General features: G+C 30.4%; 1 protein-coding gene across 10 annotated transcripts in view; it reads left to right on the forward strand.

Moving 5' to 3' along the window:
* The window catches only part of klar (klarsicht), a 732,252-nt gene that overhangs the window by 453,215 nt on the left and 259,750 nt on the right, over positions 1 to 19,287 (forward strand). For 3 of the 10 annotated variants that reach the window (XM_088237017.1, XM_088237016.1, XM_088237018.1), the window contains exon 1: positions 14,927 to 15,091. The exons of 3 other annotated variants lie outside the window; for them this stretch is intronic. The gene's annotated coding sequence lies outside the window, so the exon portion shown is untranslated. Of the gene's footprint in view, positions 1 to 14,923; positions 15,242 to 19,287 lie in introns of those variants that run through there. 4 more of the 10 variants (XM_088237012.1, XM_088237014.1, XM_088237013.1 and 1 more) reach the window with 2 other exon arrangements.

A 19,287-nucleotide genomic window follows, 5' to 3' on the forward strand; every position in this document is an offset into this window, starting at 1 on the left:
ATTTGATCTGAATGAATTTTTCACATACTAGGCAACGCCTAAAACTATTATACGTTATGTTTTATGCTTAAATAATGTAAAAATTAATAAGTAAATAAAAACAATCCAGATGCTTATCTATTGCGTTGCAGTTACAAAGTTGTTAATGCCGATTTCACAAGCAATACTTCTTTTGTCTGTTTTAGATTTCAGATTTATTATGTAAATAAAACGTACTTCGATATAATGTAATAAAGATTAAATTTCAATTAGGGATCGTGCACTTACCATCAGCAATATTAACTTATGTTATAATGTATGAATCTCACGATTATTTCCTATTACTTGCATTACACGGTATTCAACAATAGATTTAATTTTTGTACCTGTTACTACTTTCTCAACTAACATACCTTTTATAATTTTGATATAAAGTGACTTAAACCACTTTGAAATCGACTTGGGAATCTGCCAGTTACACCGGAAAAGGTTAAATAAAATTTAAAAAGTAGATTTTTTTTCAAATTGACAAGAAAACAACGATTTTTCAAAATCTTCTCCTTATATTGCTTTTTAAAATATTACCTATACCTGTTATTCTTTCTTTTTTCTCTGCTGCATTCACATGTTTTTATACTTTTAAACTACTTTTAATTACTTATACTGTATATGTATACGAAATCAATATATTGTTGTTCAAAATTAATGTTGAAGATGTTTTTAAATTGACTTAAATTTATTTACTTATTCAAAGATTCTTTAAAGATTCGTCTCATCGTGTCTTTGAATCCCTTAAAATATGTATGTGTATATTTATGTTTTTCCTTTTTAAAAAATGTTTTTATTATTTTATTTTATTTTTATTTTTACATCTGAGCATGTTTTTCATTCTTTATTTTAATTCTTAACTTTTAATTACTTTTACAAATTTTCTTCATTTTTTTACTTTAATTTTAATTTTTAAACAACATCTATTTATGTTTTTTTTCCTTCTCTTATTTGTACTTTAATTAATAACCTTACATATAATTACTTTATAATATGGAAACTTCGCTGGTCCATTAGATTTAAGTCTAACTGTGTAAAATATAAAACTTTGTTACTGTACTGTATGTTTCCTAAATAAAAGAAAATAAAAATAAATAAAATTAAACTTTTTTCCAGTGCAACTGTCACGTAGTCGATTACGATTGCCATTAAACAATTCTTTACAAGAATTTTTCTGTAATTTTTTTATCGTTGATGCTGCATTTGAGTTTTAGGGCAGTTACATACCAAAATTAAGTGATAAGTGATTTTTGTTTTTGAAATATATTTTTACACATGTTCAATTACAGATTTCCGACGACGATACTTCAAATTTTCATACAAATATACACATTTTCGTACAGAAAATGAGATTTTATTTTATAGACTATCAAAGATAACTATATACAATTTATAATTGAAGCATTTGCTTTATGGTTATTTATTATATAATTAAAATTGAAACACAAAAATTTCCTTTTTTTTTTAAGGCATTACCCGCTAAGCCTATATTTTGAGGCTTGTCAGCAGGTGGGATAGAGAGGATATGGAAGTAGGTAATGAAAAATACACCACAACACCCAGACCAATTGAGAAAAAATCTTTCTTGGATTTTTTTCTTGCAACTGGCGAGAATCGAACCCGCGACGTCAGTTTTACAGTTGGCCGTCTAACCAACTGCGCCACAGCACCTGTCATTTAAATTATTTATTGACAATAATAACTTATATTTACATATTATAAGTTATTCATTTAAAAATACTTGAGGGTGAGCGCTAATTGGTCAAACAAATAAGTAAAAGTGTACCAAGAATTTTAAATTAATAACATATATGTACTCGTATGTTTATTATTATATTTTGTACCTTTTACATTATTTTTATGTAATTTTTTTACTTTCTTATTCTTTAAATTAAAATTTATCTTGTTTCTATTCACTTTATTTTTATTACTGTACATAAATATATGTATTTTTATTTTATTTGCAACTTCTAAGTGCCTAACATTTCTTAATTAAATTGCTTTTATTTTGATACCGATAATGTACTTAATCAATAGTTTACACTACTGTGGAAAATTTATATTGACTGTTTTCACAGTTTTCGTTAATATATATTCTTATATTTTGTAAACAATATATGTAAAAATTGTATATTTTTTCCCAAATAAAAATAAATAAATAAAGAAGTTATTACATCGTCCTAAAAACATTTGTTTTTAACCTCTTATGTGAATATTATCATATTTTAGAATGTTATGTTGTATATATTATAAAATGTGATAATATTGATTATTAAATTATGCCTCGATAAAGGAAGCTTGTGTAGCTTCGAATCTGGTTGATAATTGAATAAATATTAAATGGTTAAAAACAAAGTGTTTCTATTTTTCTATTGTAATTAGGGCTCTGAAAGTCTCTAAACACGACCTTTTTTATGTATAAATTGATTACTTCTAAAAGTGTTTTTATAAAATATATTCAACACGAATCAAATCGTGTATGTAAGTATGCATAGATAAAAGTTATTTAGTATAGTGGTAGTTATTTATAATATCTTGATCGATGCGTTTTTAATATGACTGATATAACTTGCAAACACTGGCACCGCATACTAATCTGTTCATTGAGCACTATACATACATGTCTGATTACTGCCCTAGGCGAAACTGCTTTTTAGATACATATATACATGGTTCGTTCTAGGTTATAAACAAAATATCATATTCATCATTTAGAAGTTAAACATAACCACTATTAACCCTATAAGCCTGGGCGTTCATTCGAATTAACGCGAATTTCAAGATTTATTTCGTAACGTACCCACCCAAATAAAAACCGACGAGTTATTGTTCGTATCCCTGAAAACGTCTCTTTTTTTCTGCTCAAGTGGATAGTCGGTCAGCTTCTTTCTAAATTATATTTCAGGCATGTTTAAAATATATTTCGCCAAAATTAAACTTAATAATTTGATCGAATATACAAAATATTTTGAGCTAGTCTCACACTTTTCATGATCTTTGGCGATTTTTAATCAGTTTGTAACCCCGTGTTTATCCAAAGTGAGTGTCTAAATTTTCGTAATTTTTAAATGAAGTGTACCTAGTTTAGTTTTTTATCGTAAAGCTAAAAATATTAACATGAAATTCTAATTTTGTAAAATGCAGTTCAAAAATAATTCTGATGAATTTTTTTTTTGAAGTCCAGAACCAGCCAAAGGTTTTTTGTTTTTTTTTTATTATTTAGTAAAAATAGTCTTACATAGTAAAATGTTTTTACATTTTAACATAACGTAAAGCATAAAATAATAACATAAAATAAAGCAAGATGCTCATATTTAGAGAAGGGGTTCATTATACAAATAAATTGAGGTTTTTTTTTAATACCTGTTTAAAATTTTAAAAATTAAAAAACATAAATCTATATTAACAAATCACAACAGGGGTGGAGAACATTTTAGAAAAGGGAATATGGAAGTCTATGCATTTACAGGGCTTATGACCTGTAATTGGCTGGTTTAACTGGCCACTTTACACACTGTGTAACATTCACCATTTTGCCTATGTTTGAACATCCATATTTCTTAAATTCTTCCATTTGTTGATTTTAGTGAAGTTAAAGATCTGAAACCTTTATTGTTGTGAAGAGATTCATCTGATCGAATTTTTCACATACTAGGCAACGCCTGAAAACAATTTTTAAAATTTCAAACTTTTTCTTGGACCAGTTGGTTTTACAAACTTTTGGACAAACTCAAAATATTGTAATATATCTATTTTATTACAAAAATCACTGAATACAGACAGCATGGAAATAAGAACTGACTGGGTTAATGTAATTATTTAGTTTGAATTTAAATACTTTTATATTCTCGATAACGAACAATGATTTTTCGCTGCACAAGTGTGGTGCACGCTTAAATCAAAGGAAATCTTGTTTTTCTGAAATTTTGTAAAATATGGATCTTTCTCTATTAATCCTGTATTACAATAATTTATTTTTTTTGTTTCAGGTAAGAACAATAATGCTGCTATGCGCGAAATATTTTTTTTCTCCCCATGACGATGGTAAGTCCTTAAATTTCTATTTCACTTTATTCGATTTTTAAACATGATATTTAAAAATTTAAATCACACAATGGCACAATAATACTTATGCCACCGAATAACAGATGAGAAGCAGCTAGGTTGGTTTATTTCAGCAATTTGTAACATTATTATGTCTCAGGATATACGGTTTTTTTATTTTTTTTTAAATATATTTGGACCCCTGTATTTAGTAGCCTTACGTGTCATGTACAAGGCTAAGGTACTCGGAAAAAAAAAAAGTTTTTGTTAGTCTTGGAAATGGGATGTTCGATCACTGATTTTGGTTTATTACCTTTATGAGTCCAATCACCATTGTTGCAAAGTTCAAGAACAATGGCGCATGATAACTACTTTTTACTACAGTGTGGATATCTGTTAAGGATATTCCATCTTTCCTGCATTCTGCTTCAAGATTATGGCGTTGCAAACTGAAAAATGGGCACTGAAATAACAGATGTTCTATACTCTGTGAAGAAATATCATCGCATGGACAATAGTCATCATTCCTTAATTTAAACCTATATAGGTAACTTCTCATAGCTCCGTGTCCGGTAAAAATTTGGGTCGTTTCGAAAGTACTTTGGTGATGATGACGGAAGTTTGCTGCATCAGCCAGCGTTGGGAAAAACATTTTAGTGATTTTACCTGCAGAAGAAGCGCGGTAATGATCCTCCCAACGCTGCTGCGTATTTTGTTTTATACAGCGTTTAGCAAAGCTAAGGGGAAATTCTGAGAAGAAAGGTGCCGTTCTTTTACAAGTTGCGGCTCTTGCTCGTTCATCCGCTCTCTCATTTCCTACGATACCAGCAGGATATACGGTTGTGGGAAATGCTTAAAATATACACGTGGCCGGAGAAGTGACGTCCAAAGGTAAAATATAGGTGCCTCATATTGAGGGGTATCCGAATCACCCCCATGCATATTCCGCGATTTTGCGTAATTTTCGCAATTGATTTTCACAAAAATGGCGGTATGTAAATTATACTAAATAAATAAATATTCAATATTAAATTAATTACTCACACATATAATCAACATCAACCGCTGGCCGTATTACAATGGGCAGTTAAAGTTTATCTTTAATTTTATCTGCAAAGTGAAATTAAGTTTCCTGTATGACAAATAGAACATGTACACATTTTTTTCCCTTTAAACATGTTGAATTACATGTTACGAAGATACTTTAAATTTTCATATAAATATCTACATATTCGTTCATAAATATCGATTTTATTTTATACCGACATCGGCCCTAATTTTGTTATAATATGTATTAATTTTATATATTTATTTATTCAACACTTTATATACATATACAATTTATATACATATACAATTTATATACATATACAATTTATATACATATAAGGGCGGGCATATTGCCTTAAGGCAATTTCTTCCTACCTACCCAAACCGTTTGAGAAAATTACAAGTACATGGACATATTGAATCTTACAATTTTATGCATAATTAAAAACAAAGATTAAGAAAATAAAAATATATAAAAAAATTAACACTATACTATGAAGAGAGGAGAGGGGATGGGAAGGAAAGATGAAGGATAAAAGAAAAAATGGACTCTGTCCGCACATTTATTAAAATAATTTTTGAATCACATAAAATGCGATGTACGTACGCAAAGATATTGACAATTTTAAAACAAATGGAGATTTGCATAGTATTAACACTAGAAATAAAGATGGACTAGCTATGCTCACTAAAGGCTCAAAAAAATTAGCAATTCTTTTTAAAGAAACTGTATACGCTTTTACGGCAAAATACCTATTAATATTGTTGATTGATTGACAAACATTGTAAACTAATTAATAATTATGTGTTCTTAAACATCACACGACATCAATAGTCTTCAACTTAACATTGACAAATTAAAAATAATATCTTTCTCGCGATGAAAAAAACCTATACAATTTAACTACAACCTAAAAAATACTTCTCTTTCAATGGTTTCGTCAATATTATCTTGGCATTACTTTAGATAGTAAACTCTCCTATCGTGAACACATTGATGTAAACAAATCTCTCAAATTTCTTGGTTTTATCAATAGAATGACGACGGACTTCAAAAATATTAATATTAGCAAAACACTTTACCGTTCATTAGTTCGACACCATCTAGAAAATGCTTCTCCAATTTGGTCTCCATTCCACAGAACTCATATTACCATATCGAGTCCTGCATCGTTTTCTAAGGAAAGTGGCATGGTTACTCGGATTGCAAAGGGGTAATTATTCCTATTTGAAAGTGGAACAATCTCTTAATCTGTCTTCATTGGAGAAACGTAGAACAGAGATGGACCTTATATGCATTTTCAAAATACTGAATGCTATAAGTAGTGTCCCTTCTCTGTTGCAATTAATTTCTTTTCATTTTTCTAACCATGTCACAAGATTATTCAATTTGTCACAAAACTTGAAATTTTTGGTATAAATCTTTCGACATTTTGTAGATTTCTTCGCCATGAAAACGGTGTGGGATGAAGATGGATTTACATGGTTTAGCTGGAAGTCTTATGTGTGATCGTGTTAATGAATGTATTTTATAGTATTATTTTATTGTCCTTGTTTGTCTTTGCCACATGGTTTTATGTTCTTTTTGTTCAGTTTCTTTTACATATGTTTCTTTATTCTTGTAATGAGAAAGCTCAGTGATTTTCAAAAAATATTTTTATTTGTTAATGGACCAAAAATGTTGATTTTTAATTTTTATATATCGTAATATCAGCGCTATAAAATTTTGTATTTCTGAAATTACTCAGTCAGTTCTGCCGATAAGTCCGTTGACGGTTATTAAACTGGATATCTTTCTCAGCTCAGCTTTATTGGTTGATTTATATGAACTTGTGACGCCATTCAAAGTAGTTCGTTTTTATTAAATATATATTTTTTTAATGTACATTTTCCCTTACTTAATTTTTACCGCGCGCAAGAAAACATTTTTTGTATCCAATTTCCCGAAGGGCTAAAGTTCCACATTGGCTTAGGCCGTGGGTATATTATAATCAATAATTATTCCACGAATTCATTCATTAGACGTACCTGTAGAAATTATAATGGACTCAGTATTGATGTAGACATTTTTAACTACACCTTGCATTTGTACAGAAAATTTCTTCATGGGGTCGATTATTTGGGATAGTTGCTGAATGTGCATCTTGAGTGGTTTATACTATGTATATGTTTTATATGTGCGTTCATGTGTGTGTGCGTGGATGACTCGGGGTGTGCATTCGGTATTTTTATTGATTACCAATGATAACGCAAATGTTAACAATTATTATTTTCTCACTTGAATTTCTTATTTATTTATTTTTTTTGACACATTTATACCCGTATGCAGAGACAAACCTTAAGGTGAGGAAAGTACATTCTATTGTCTTCACCTTCGGGTTATTCTCTGCATTTGAAATTGGAATGTACTTTCCTCACCTTAAGTTTTGTCTCTGCATACGGGTATTAGTGTTTAAATTTTCTGCATAATTTATGAAAACTAAATTGGGCCTTTTGTGTTAGAAAATCGTTGTTTTTAATACTTTTTGTGTATGACTGTATGTTTTCTGAATAAAATAAAAAATAAAATAAACACAAGCTGTTTGGAGAAGGGTATTATAATATTGTATGATATGTGCAAGACAAACCAACTTAGCAATGTTTGCTCTTTTTCCATATTAAATTTTAAATTTGACTTGTGTGTTACAACTGAAAAAAAAAAAAATAAGCTCTTTTTTGAGGTATTAATAATCCAACGTGCTTGCCAAAATTAACTTGTGGTAAGAATGCTTCTTACTTGGTTTTAATTTTAAACCGCAGTTTGGGTTTATTTCATAATTATTTGCCGTATTATTAATGTCTATTTTGTATGTTTTCACACAGTTTATGTGTGCACAATAGTTGGTCATTGCACTTTGAATACGTGATCAAATTAAAATACCCCACCAATGCCTTTCAAACGACTTCCTCATTATTTCAAAATTCGTTATCGGTACGTTTTTCCGTTGTAATTTGAATGGAAACTCCGCATTATGTACCTAAACCACTCGAACCTTATATTTATTTTATTACTATTCGTCGTTTTTTCCGGTAATGCCTTTTTTAATAATCATTTCCGAAAACGAATAATAATTTTGTGGTTTAAATTGCCCGGTAAAAATGTTCAGTACCTGCTCTTGATACGGTTATTTTGCAAAAAAATTCAAATTAATGTCAATTGTAACAGTTATTTTTTTATGTAAATTCGTTTTGCGGCAGGTTATTTCTGAATAATTATGTAATATTTTTATCATTTAGCTGCGAACTGATGTCATTTTGTTATTGTCATTCTTACTGTATTTACTAAGTACCTAGGTTCGCATTTTTATTGTGAGTCATGACAAGTTCGTAAGCTACTAGTCTTTTCTAAATGTGTTACGAATATACTCGACCATAGAATTAAGAATAGTCCAGAAACTGCATACGCACATGAAACAGAAGGCGACTCAACTACTCATAAATGAGTAGGTTTACGTTTTGCCCCATTAGTTTCTTTGTAGACGTCGCTCAATACGCAACTCTGATTTGAATTCAACTATGCCGTATTGTGTCCTTTTAAAGTGTAGAAATACTGCTAGGATCTTAAAGAAACAGGATGGCATCATATTTCATGTGTTATTAACAAACGAATGTTTAAGTAGCAAATGAATTAGTTAAAAATTGAATTATTTTTCCACTTGTCAGATTGTCGAAGAAACAAATTGGAAATAAAAAGTAATTAAAAGCCTCGTTTGCCTTCCCATTTGCTATTTATTTAACAAATTACAACAGGGATGGAGAGTACCTAAAATAAGGGAATATGGAATTTTAGGCATTTACAGGGCTTATGACCTGTCATTGGCTGGTTTAAGTGGCCACTTTTCACACTGTGTAACATTCACCATTCTGCCTATGTTTGAACATCCATATTTCTTCAATTCTTCCATTTGTTGATTTTAGTGAAGTCAAAGAGCTGAAACCTTTACTGTTGTGAAGATTGTTGTATTGTGAAATCTCACAATCTTGATGAATCCATCTGACTGAATTATTTCACACACTAGGCAACGCCTGAAAACAATTTTTCAATATTTAAACTTCTTCTTGGACCAGTTGGTTTCATTACAATATTTGAGTTTGTCCAAATGTTCGTAGACAAAAGACTGGATTTCACCCCCTCGGGAGTCATTAAGATTAACAAATTACCACAATTATTCTCCATCCCTGTTGTAATTTGTTAATCTTCATGACTCCCGAGGGGGTGAAATCCAGTCTCTTGTCTACGAACATTTGGACAAACTCAAATATTGTTATGCTATTTATTTGATTATGTTGGTGTAGTGATATTTCGGAAAAAACATAAAACCCGCTTGTTCTTGCTAAATCATTTTTGAAAATCCGTAGCATGTGAAAACAAAATAAATTGCTTTTCTTTAATTATAAATTAAAAAAGTTAAAATTGAATTTATTTCTATGTACAGTCACTTTGCAAAGCGCCCTTGAGATATTTTATAACGAAAATGGCGCTAAATAATAATAATACTTCTGCATTTTTTGTTTAATTTACTTGTAGAAATTAACGATTAAATGTTATCTAGTTTATGTTCAAGTAGCAACGAATACGTGGCTTTATTTATTGGTCACTGATTACGCTTATTATGCTCACCTGAGAAAAACCTGATCTAAATATCGCGTTCATAAAATTGATCATAACTGACGTCCGGTTGGCACGCACGTGGTACACTGGTTACCTACATTTTAACTGGAACTTAAATCCAATCAGGATCTCCGCTTTACATCAGTATAAAATTTCCCTCGCTAATTTATAAATCTGCACTCTGCACTGAAGCGAACGAAAAGACGTCGGCAAAAACATATTGAAAAATTATATTAATTGTTTTTTTATGGATCATCAATTTTGTTATACATCCATTAGTATTGTAAATGCGTTTCCAACTAAAAAATATCTACTAAAAACAAAAATAATATATATTTAATACACTTACGACGAGTCGCAACAACAAAAGTTGGGATTTCAAAGCCTTTTCAACAGTCAAATGCGTGTAAAAAAAATTAAGGTTCTGCCAAGATAATTAATAATATTAATTTATTATATAAATAAATAACGAGTCATACAATCCACAAATTTAGAATATTCAGTGACCGGTTTTAATCGCTTTCGTGACATCTGCGAGACTGGTATCTTTATTAAGGAGTTCAATGTATTTATACAAAACAGAGGTAAGGATGGATAATTCATAGTTATATGAAAGTAAATTAAATAAATTTATTTTTAACTTAAGGATCATAATCAAAATTTCTTTGGGTTAACTAATGAGTTGATATGTATAATGTTATTTTAATGAGTTTAAGTATTTTATTTTTAGTGCCTCTCGAAGATGTCGCGAAAGCGATTATACCGGTCACTAGATATTCCAAATTTGTGGATTGAAGTATCACTCGTCTTTTATTTTTATAATAAATTACTATGAACTTCCATCAAGAATTTTCACTTACAATCTTAAATGTTTTAAATAATATTAATAATAAATTGTATTCCAGTAAAATGGCTAAGTAGTGCAGAGCCAATTCTACCAGATAAAAGAATTAATTTTAATCTAACAATGTAGAGACATTGGACTATTCTAAAAAAATCAAACAGACGTATTAACAAACATTGACATAAACGAAGACCTAACTATGTTGACTTAATGGACAAACACAACTTCCTTAAACTAAATGAAAAAAAATGCAATATTATCCATCTTTAATCTAGGAAAAAATGTCATAAAGTAGATGCTTACATAAATATTAAACGACTAAATTGAACATGTTAAATACTTAGGACTAACAATAGACAGACAATTGACATGGACATTTAATATTAACAATTTAATTAGCAAAGTGGCTACATTATCGAATCTTTTTTTTTAGATCAAAAACTTTGTTCCGAAAACGGAAAAAATTCTAATGTACGAAGCCTATGTAAAAACTAGAATATATGTTTTATGCAACTACTATGGGGAACAGGAAATCAACATTACATAAACAGACTACAAAGATAGCAAAATAAAATATTAAAGTTAATAAATGACCTACCCTATCTACCAGCAACTAAATAACTTTTTAAACAATCTAAGCAATCAAATGTAACTGAACTCTTTAAACTAAAATCCTTAAAATTTATTAATAAATTAGCCACTTATGTAATTGAGAAGAAGTAAAACTTGAAAAAAAATTGTAGTAAACATGGACACAATACGAGAATATCAGAAAAATATCATATACAACCTTCTAAAACGAGACAAGGGCAGTCTAGACTAATAAACCATGGACTGAAATTATACAATAAATTACCTGACAAAACTAAACAAAAGACTCATATTATCATTAACAGTAGAATGAAAATTTCAAAATCAAAAATATTTTGTTAAATGTATGTAACCCGTAAGGGTTTATCAATGAAATTTAAAATAAAAAAAACTTATAAAAAAAATAATTTCGCTACAACAAATTCACTATGAATACGTCCATTTCTTAAAAAACTCCAGATACTACTTTGTAGTTACTTACTGGCATTATACAAGAGTTGAATAATCATCATTTCGTATAGACTAGAGTTACACTAAGATATTTCACAGTCATTGGACTGGCACCTGAATCGTAAGACTGATCTTATTTTCATGTAACAAAAAAATAATCTAGATATGCTGCGATCGGTGTATCAATGCAGTGTCCTATGGATCATTAGGTGCGGAAAGGAAATGATGATGATGATGATAGACTAGAGTTCCAGACAACACGCATCATGTTAAAAGTTGCACTAGCGATTCCTCGGCGGGTTGCGAGCTCTTTGTGCATGCTTCCATCATCAGAAATGTGATCTCCCAAGTTTGTAAAGCTGTCAACTTTCTCGATCCTTTGTCCATTATTATGGAGAGGCTGATCGGGGTCAGGACGGGATTTGTTGCTCATAATCTGAGTGTTTTTGGTTCAGAAGAGTAGAGTGTTCCTGTAGTTTGACAATTTCCTGAAAATCACCAAGTCTCAAGAAGAACCGCATCGTCTGCATACTCCAAGTAGCACAACTTTAGGGGGGAGTTCACTTCTATGCGAAAAATCTCACAACACCAAACTTCTGCGTTTTGAGAGTAAGTGCTTGAGAAGAATCTTAGGTTAAAGGTGGTTCGATTTTATAACTAACATTGAAGTCCGAGAACGGACGCAGCGGCCTCCTATAACGAGCGTCTTGAAGATGCGGCGGTGGACCTGGCTTGGAAACGTACTGCGCATGCCTCGGGAGAACCTAAACCCAAGTTACCTCTTCTTTAAACCTGCGGGCTCACGCCGTCCTGGAAGGCCGTCGATGACGATCTTTCGACGTTTTTTAATATTTTCTGAAATGTGTAAGTAATTAAAACCTACACTTTTCAGTTTGGTAGCAAAGTTTCAAAACCGATTGTTGTTTTTTTTTTTTAATATTATTATTTTAGTCGGAGAAAAGGAGCACAACCAATTACGTTCTCATATTTGTAACTTTCATATTTTCTTTTTCTCGCTTCCGTGGGGATGAAAACCAGATTGAGGTGGTAAGAATATGCTGAAGAAAAAACGGAATGCATGCATGTAATGTAAATCTCATAAACATCTGATCAGAGGTCACGACGCAGATCGTAAACCATTGTTACGAGAGCACAACGCTCTGTGTATAGTTTTCTTCGAATAATTAAGCATTTAAAGACCCTCCCGCTTCCCGGATCGATCCATTTTAGAGTTCTTGTGCCCTCTTTTCTGATTCGTGTGTTATAATAATAAATTTGGATCTCTAATGCCAATTTGTTTTTTTTTTTTTATATTCTTTGTTTACGAAAATTTCGCGTTTTTTAGAATTTTAATTTTTCGTCATCGCACCTCAATGTCTATGGTCAATTTGTGTGTCACGGGCGATCAATTCAGACAGCAATAGTGTATGTTAGTTCATTAACAGGCAGACAGGCAAACATAAATAATTCTGATGGGGATAACCAGAACCATCGCCATCCCTCTTCACTTCATCTTGCCTGGTTTAATGACAGCCCGATTCAGACATTTATCAATGAATAAATAATCAGTTTTTGTGTATTATTTCTTATATTAACTTAATATTTGCGGAGTTCTCCGTTTTTCAAAAAATAACTTTTAAAACTGTCACATAATTGTTTTAAATTGATTTTTTTAAATCTTACGTACAAAAAAAAGTCGTCGTCGGATAAGAATGCCTACGCAAACGTATATTTTACATTGTAATCACTATGTGAGCGTTGGCATTGTTATCTGGCGTCGACTATACTTGTCGGGCTTATTGCCATGAAGCAATTGCTCCAAACCAACTCAAATGACCATAAACATAAAGGCATGCAGGCTATGTTTAAAAGATATATTTGCGTTCGCATGATTTACCCAGAAGTATTTATACTTTGGTTGCATTTTCAAAGAGTTATAAATAACTTTTCAAAATTATTTTATAAAATTAATAGGAATTGTTAAAGGAGTCAAGTTAAAGGTGAGTAGGATTCGAACTTCGCATCTCTGATCCGTGATTCGCGACACTAACCACGGGACCGCAACCCGATTCGAGGCTTGACTTACATGCTTTTCCTGAAACAGCAAAGCGTATTTATATTGTTTGGATTTTAGTATGCCATTTAAATAAATTATTACCTTGTTTGTTACATTCCTTGAATGTGCGTATTTAGTTCATCAGTTCATTGGAAAAAAATAGTATTTTTATTCTAAAGTACCTACATATTATGGATTCATATTGAATTATTGTTACTTTTATATCTACATACAATTTCATAAGACATGTTTTTATAATATAATAGTAAATAATTCCTTTACGTTCAAACAAACAAACGTCATGCTTTTGTATTTGAATTAAAAAATACATCTGATATTTTGACCGTTTTAATGTCGGATAAATTTACCAGATTTTCATATGTTTTTTAGAATGAAAAATACTGTCAATAGAGATAATATTTTTTGCAAAATATTACGCGGAATGAAAAGTGAAATGGTCTTGTTTTTAATTTGAGTAGTGAGTTATACTGGCAGTAAAACATATTAATATAAATGGCCCTCAAAATTAAATATTTGAGTAAATCATAAGAATGCAAATATTTCTTTTTATAAAAAAAAAAAAATGTTCATTTTACTTTGTACCATCCGCGAAATATCTCGCTCGTGGCACCTAAAGGCTTAAGGAACACATAAAACTTTATCGACTTTTCTTTGGTCTTATTCTTAATGTTTTTTTATAACTAATTTTAAATTACATCCTATTAAATTATTTTTTTTGTGTTTTTTTAATATCATTGCTTCATATTGCTTATGAAAACAATATCTTTCTTTGTATTTAATTTTCAAATTGGCTCTGTACTAATCAGTTTTTTTACTGAAATAAAATTATTTTTACCCGTCCGTAGTATTTCGCCGGCATAAAAATTGTTTCCTACATCTGACATAAGCCACGTGTCTTGCTAACTTCACTCCGTTCAGCCCGTCTCTTTTCTACCCATGCACATTAATACCCGTCTCTATTCGTACTGAAACGTCTACATCGCATTCTGTCTCGACCACATTCACGTGTGCGAGAGAGACGGCGTTTCATTTTATGCAAGAAATCAAGAACCCGCGTTAGCGAGATATTCCGTTTCTGTTTTGAGAGCATTTCCCGCTTGCGTTGGAAAAAGAGAGAACATTTTTACCGTCGAATCCGACTTGCGTTGCTAAGACATCTTTTTTGTTGTCTGTAAATTTAAAATAGTTAGCAATATGCCGGCGCGCTGAGCGGGTGTTGGTTTTGCTCGTGGAGTGAACGTTTTCTATTTTCACGCTTTTTGTTACGTTTTTGCAGTATCTTACAGATAGTTAACAATTATTCGTTTTCTACCGACTTTTTGCGATCTTTAATTCAAATGTGCAACGACTCTTGACGGTCAGTGATCCTGCATTTTCATAAAACTTTTTGTGCAGTTTATATTATTTTGTGTTTAATTTTTCGCCTCACTTTTGAATGGATTAAAAAACTTCAATCCGTGGACTCTTTAGAAACTTGTTGGCTTTAAGTTTTTATTTGCAAAATAAGGTACATTATAATATTTCATACTTTATCACGCTTAAATTAAAATACATATTGTATTCGTGTTCAAACTGACAGATATTAAATTATTTGCAGTATTTTTCCTGATCATTGAAACCGACTAAGAAAAATGTTTTAAAACAGCTATAAATAATTTATTGTTCATATGTAAATTCTGTAAACTCATCAAATTTAAATAATTTTATTCGTAACATATTTTTTCTATTTAAACCTCTTTTTTTATGTACATATTCCGGTAAAAATTGATTATAAAATAAACATAGTTGAGTACTATATATATATAGCGCCATTTTTCTAAAAATCACTTTTAGAGCGCTGTAAAATAAATATCTCAACACGTCTTGCAGCTACATAAGTAGTTGATAACATTTACATATGAAGGGTGCAGGACATAAAGGATGATGTCAAAAATTTTAGTTTTGGGATAGAATGTTTTGAAGTTTTCAAACCTCTTAGACAAATTTATAAATAAAAATAATCTTCTTAACGCTAATAGTCTTTACAGTTTTATGTAATTAAATTATCGTTTTATTTCCAGTATTTAACTGATATCCTCCCTTTAGTTTTTAATATATTTTTTTATTTATTTTTATTTAATTATATTTTATTTTATATTATTTATTGTACAGAAACATTTATTTATTGGACATAATAAAGATAAGGTTTACATACAGACCAGCGATGTTTCTAAATAAAAATCATTCATATACAATTATGAGACTACAAAAGGATGTTAGTGTGTATTTGTATGAGAATAAATGTAGAGGTGTGTTTGTGTGTATTTGTGTGGGAGTAAGTGTTCGGGTCTGTGTAAGCGTGAGCATTATTTAAAAGTAAGTGGGAGCGTATCACAGCCAGATAGCATGAGTCTTAAAATAAATTAAGGGGCATAATGATCTCCTGTACAAAACAATCAAAACTCTGCCTGTTCGAGGACTACTGTGGCTTTTTATCATTTTAGAACAATTTAATAGTAATACATTCAAGTTTCCTCTCAAACATAACCATAATACACACTTCACATATAATGATGGTTTGGTAGTACCAAAAGTATGCAATAAGTATGGTAATAGAACTCTCAAATATTTAATACCTAGCATTTTTAATTTGTTGCCGAAAGAACTTAAATTTAACTCGCCTTGTAACAAGAGCAAAATAAGATAGTGGCTACGCGATCAAAAGTTTATATATGAATAGTAGCTTATGTGTAAATATTTTAATTTTTCATACATTTTCTTGTATTTCAAAAATAAATTTATAAATTATTACTTTTATATACATGTATATTATGATATTTCCGGCTGTTACTTTATATCTGTTATTCATTGTTTTTATAAATGTAAATAATATTATATTAAGATATGTAAGAACGGCTAAAAGGATCTACGATGCAAATGTTGATGGATGCAGAAAACGAGGAAGATCGAGAAAGACATGGCACGATCAAGTCCATCAAATACTTGAAGATGGACATGTCAAAAGTAGGAATAATCGGCGTGCGTGCATGAGAAGATGTATGAATGTAGAGGAAGCGAGGTCTGTATGCCAAGATAGAGTGTTATGGCGTTCTATCCTCTCTGCCTACGGGGAAATGGTGTGATGGTTTGTTGTTGTTGTTGTATAAATATAATCTCCACCAACAAGCTACAAAAAGTGGCTTGGTGGGGTTTTAGTTTTACTAAAAAATGTAACATTTGATTTTTTTTTTTAAATTGTAAAAATGTATAATTATATTATTTAAATAAAAATATTTTTTTGATTTAAAATATATCTCCTGTATTCATTTTTTAAAGGAGAGCTTTTGTTGAATTTTATTCAACAGAAATATAGATCATGTGAACTGCCGTCAGATGATATTATCGGTTTAAATACCTAAAAATAGACATCCATCCTTTATATCCTGCACCCTTTATATAGAAGCTCGATTTCTTGCAGCTCCAAAGTGCATGGATGAGTGGCATCCTAGCGACATGGAAGGATAATTTTAATTAATTTACAAAAAACATTAATCATAGTACGTGTAGTAGGTATGTGAGTATGCGGCCTTCGTGGTGCGAATGACTAAGACACTTGACTCACGTACGGAAGGTTCCGGGTTTGATTCCCGGTGAGAACATAAAAATTTAACGTATTTTTGTCAAGTCTGGGTGTTTTGTGCTGTAATTCACTAATATAATTGGGCCTCCTGGCCTGTTGTGGTGATAATTTTGAAAAACAAAAAAAACACAGAAAATTTCATTTTCATATTATTTTTTTTTTCAATTAACTAAATCGGTTCAGTTATGGCGAGCGGAAAACGGGACAGCGAAACGATGATTTTAATTTGGAAAAAATAGTCCGACGTGCAGTTTTTTGCGCGGTATCGGGGAGGCATTTGCGAAACAGTGACAGAAAAACAATGTTAAAATCAATATAAGACACAAGAAAATTGTAATGTAAAATATATTAAACCAGGTTGTGGTCCCGTGGCAGTATTGTGGGCTCACAAACCAAAGGTTCAGGGTTCAAATCTCATGGTTCAGGGTTCAAATCTCATGCTAACCACTTCTCGATTTCCGTTTTTTCCCAAGTTATTTACGCCTTTTAAGAAATCAACAATATTATGAGTTTGTTCAAATTTTTGTAGACATGGACCGGATTTAACTCCCGGGGGAGCTGTTAATATTAACATATTATAACAGATATGAAGAACATTTTAAAGAATGTAATATATAAGTCTAGGCATCTACAGGGCTTATGACTTGTCATTGGCTGGTTTTAGTGGCCACTTTACACACTGTGCAACATTCACCATTCAGTTCACATTTGAACATCTATATTCCTTATGGGCAGAATAGTGAATGTTACACAGTGTGTAAAGTGGCCACTTAAACCAGCCAATGACAGGTCATAAGCCCTGTAGATGCCTAGACTTCTATATTACCTTCTCTAAAATGTTCTTCATCTCTGTTGCATTATGTTTTAGGAAATTTTCTGAAACTTCCAATATTTAGGTAAATTATAGGAACCCGAAATGTTTTACTAGTTTTAAGAATTGATTTTATCCAAATTGATTTTATCCAAAAAAAGTGAAAAATTTTAATATTTATTAAAACCATATCGGAAGGTACACATTAAGTCCATGCTAGTCAAAATAATTTTATTTGTACAGTTTAAATACTATGACAATTGAATATCAATTCGTATCGTTTTTTTTTTTTAGGAGAATGTTTTTTTGTTTCTCCTGTAAAATCATTGATTTCATATTTTGGTCGTTTTTGAAATTAACGATTAAATTAATAAATTAGTTGATTTAACTTCGCCAAAAATTATCTTGAAAATATTATTTATTAATTATTCAGTATAAGTCCCTGTCATGGCATATTTTACTTAGGTACTTGTAAAATATTTTTATGCCTTTCCACATACTTGAATAGATACATATGTAAAATTAAATTATTTTTATTCAGGGACATTCGTGTTTACATTCATAATATACGGGTACATGCATAATCATATTTGTATATAAAAATACGGATATGGTAATAAAAATGCCTTTTAATAATTAGATCGTAACACATTTTTATTTATTTATTTATTCATATTTTTCACTTACAAACTATAATTAATAATAAAAATAATGTGACCTCACTGGGATTACCAGTGGCGAAAACACTTAACAATATACTTTTTTAATATGTTTTTACATTTGAGAATAAACAAAGAAGACTTACTTAATAAACACTACGTATTTATGAACATCTAATTTTTTTATATTACAAAACGCACAATGAAAATAACAAAAACCTAACATAAGCTATACACTTGTGGAGCAGTTGATTCAATATTGATTTGGGCGAATCAGACAATCCATTTTACTTCTACCTAGCTCCACTATCCATTTTTTTATAGCCTTTTTAAACATTTTCTCGTCACTAATTGTTTTAATAGATAGTGCAAGTAGGTTATAGATTTTAATTAAATTATACTCAAAATCCCTATGTTCGAAAGTGGTATTAGTTTGTATTTGTCAATTTGTTTAATTTATTGGT

This window comes from Micrasema longulum, unplaced genomic scaffold, assembly GCF_059751315.1.
Source record: "Micrasema longulum isolate JH-2025_06_02 unplaced genomic scaffold, ASM5975131v1 h1tg001635l, whole genome shotgun sequence".
NCBI lineage: Eukaryota > Metazoa > Arthropoda > Insecta > Trichoptera > Brachycentridae > Micrasema > Micrasema longulum.